Raw genomic sequence first — 3,673 nt, 5'->3', positions numbered from 1 at the left:
AGTTGGACGATCCCGCTCGTAAGTGCCCTGCCCGCCGCTGGAAGATGACTGCCCGCCGCTGCCGAAGGAGTGCAGGCTGTTGTTGCTGCCGTGCTGCTGACCGTCGTACGGCGGACGACTGCCCTGCCGACCGCCGCGCCCGCGGCCTCCGCTGTTTCTGCCGTAGCCGCCGCGGCTCCCCTGCCGGCCGCCACCACGCCCCCCGCGATAGTTCTGGCTTGCGGTGAGGGCGGTGGCCGGCTCCATAACAGCGGCTTCTCGGAGAAGAAGTTTGCTCTCCAGATCCACGTTGATTTCTTCACTTTTTAGCCACGAGGAGAGAGTAGCCAGGTCAACGGGCGTTGGACTGATGCGAACCGCCTGTTTAATGGAGGAGTAAGCTGATGGGAGCCCCCGAACGACGCACATGACGAGATCTTTTTCGGGAATGATTTCGTTCACGGTGTCGAGGGCTGTGATGATGGTGGAGACCTCGTCTAAATACTCCGCCATAGTTTTCGTGCCTTTGGTAATTGTGTGGAGACGATCACGCAATTGAAAAATATGAGAGTGGGAAATTGATGCATAGCGTGTTGCGAGGGCCGTCCACAGGGCTGAAGCAGTTGTGTAGGATCGGACGTGTTTCTGAACCGTGGGAGAGATGACCGCAATCAAACATGATCGGATCTGGCCATCCACGGCTTTCCAGGCGGCATGGGCCGGATTGGTTTTTTCTGATTTGTCCGTGGCGGTGATGACTGCCGGCGGCGGTTCTGTGCTTCCATCGACGTATTTGAGAAGGTAATTGGCCTCAAGGGCTGTAAGAACGGTGATTTTCCATGTAGGGTAATTTATGTCTGATAATTTTTCGGGAATCAGGGCATGAAGATGCCTGAGAAGGAGTTTAACGCCAGAAGGAAGTGAATCGAGAGGATCCACCTCGGTTGTCATGGCTGCCGCCGCCCAAGAGAAGAGAGGGAACGATCGGTGCCCTAAAGAGGGAAAAAAAACCTAGAGAAAAGAAGATCTAGGTTTTTTGGCTCTGATACCATGAAGGAATATTGATTGTATTGAAGTGTTAACCTAATAAGGGAATACATGAGAGATATATATAGGAGATATAGGAAGGAGTACTAATCCTAATAGGACTAGGATTAAGGAGTACTAATCCTAATAGGACTAGGATTAGTACACAGTAAATACTAATATTATTTAATACTATTTATTTAATACTATCTGTTATTAGTCTTCAAAAGACTCGATGCTTTCATTGTGGAACATAAGAATTTTCATATATTCCCAACTAGCAGGAAGAAATCTTATAACAGCTCTCACATATTGTTCATCAGAAAGATTATGACCAACTGATTTTAGTTCTTCTATCATATTTGACATCTGTCTTAAATGTTGTCTTATCGATGAATTAGGGTAATCCATAGGTGTCAAACTTAATGGTCAAACTTCTAAGTTTTGTAGCAGAAGTACCACAAAACTTATCTTTCAGTGCTATCCACATGACTTGGGCCATTAGATGAAATTCAAACTCACACATAAGATCATCAACCATACTACTCAACAACTTTATGCGAGCAATACTATTATTTTTCTTCTAGACTTGAAAATTTTCATGATTTCTATCATGTTGTTGGGTGTCTTAACCCGCCGGCTTAACCATCACATGGTTTAGGGTCTTCAAAACCACTTGTTCTTCAAGAATGTATTGAATCTTACGGTGTTAAATGTCATAATTATCACTATTTAATTCTTAACCCTTATTCAATTCATCAACGACTACGCACATAGAAGACATAACACATATAAGTAGAAAACACATATTTTTATTTGCCGCAAAATTGCATCCAAATATTATTTAGCTAGAACTCATATTCGAAAGTCTACGTTTGTCTTACTTTTATCGCATATAACTTTGAGCACACCAACATTATTTTTTAAATCAATTATGCACTAATAAATTATGATAGTTCTAAATAGAAAAAGTTGTCTATCAATAAGAGCTCCCAATATATATATATGCTCAATATACATGTCTCACACAAATGGCATAAACCATAATCATGGATTACTTATTTATTTATTTATTTTGAAATTTGCCTAGAAAACTTTTAGAATTTAAGAAATTTTCTAATTATGTCTTCAAACAGTAAACTTTCAGTGCTCATGTCTCATTTGTTCGATGTCAAAAAAGTACAAATAATATGTTTATGGAAAGGTTGCACCCATCAGAAAACATGAAGGAGGATAACATGAGCTTGAAAGTTGGATAGTCTTGCTGAAATTTTCAGCAGTATTTTTTTTCTTTTTTGGCAACCAACTTTCAATACTCATATCTCCTTCATCCGATAATGAAATTTTACATATAATACATTGATGGAAAGCTATAAAAAATATCTGTTTATTACTATATGAATTTTTTAGTTTGTCAGTCCACTCTAGGAGATAACTTTGTCGAAAGTCAGTACGTTTATAAAAATGAAAAACTTTTTTAAAATGTAATAAAATCAAAAATCCACCTATCACTAAATTTTTATAATGCAATGGCGAAAAGATAATTACATATAACAAACCTTGCTCTGATACCAATGAAGGATTTAAATTCGAAGATTTATTCTAAAGTATATATGCCTTCTTGTTATACGGTCAAGTGTTATCACCACCAATTGCCTAAGCAGTTTCTTACAAGATCACTATGGAGTCTCGTATTGTTTTTCACAACAATTACACTCTTTATCTTTGGAACTTTTTGTTTGTGTTGTTCTTGGATGACCCCAAGTCCTCCCTTTTATGGGAGAAGGTTAAGACTTGTAACTCTTATTCATCCAAGAGTTACATCTCCCCTTATTCTATAACTCCACCCAAATCAAGAATACATAATTCTTCTTCTTTACTGTAGGGAGTTATTTAGTGGAGTTGTAACATACTTCATGAATGAGGCAAGTTACTAGTCAACCAATCAATGTGTATATCTATTTCCAATATATAATATAATATATATCAACTCCAATGATCCAAACAAATTACATCTTCTTGAAAGAAATTACTTCAAAATAAACCAAAGATCAGTCACAAGTTTAGTGGTATTTTTCAACTTCCAGAGAAAAATATTTAGACAAATAAATGCACATTCTTCAGATGGAATTACTAACCCACATCACGTCTAATATACAAGAGATAGCTTCAGAAAACGAACAATATTCAAGGAAGAATTGTTATGTCTATACAATCATCGATTACTAATTAAGAAGAGAAAGGTGTATGGGTCTAGGCATGAAACCTCACATCAATCTACAAAATATCATGCAGTGGAAAACATCTCTAACTATTCAGTTAAGAAAACATCTAGCACTGAGCAACTGTTGCGAAATTCAGAATGCAAACCTTGACTCATTTGGTGGAACTTTACATTGTTCTTGGTCTAAATTAGTGGTGGCAAATGGGCGGGTAGGGTCAAATGTGGGCGGGTTAAAAATGGGTAATCATTCAACCCGCCCATATTTGAAATGGGTAAAAATGGGTTGGGTAAAATACTAGTTTATCCATATTTTACCCATATTTCATTTTTAAATAGTTCTTTACTTAAGAATTCAATATGGAGAAATATTTTAGTCTTTTCTTAGATGAAATCTGTCGAAATGCTTCATTTAATTTTATTTTACTATAAAAGTGTAAAAAAAAT

The sequence above is a fragment of the Solanum pennellii genome, chromosome 8 (genome assembly GCF_001406875.1).
Source record: "Solanum pennellii chromosome 8, SPENNV200".
Classification (NCBI taxonomy): Eukaryota; Viridiplantae; Streptophyta; class Magnoliopsida; order Solanales; family Solanaceae; genus Solanum; species Solanum pennellii.
This window is presented reverse-complemented; position numbering follows the sequence as displayed.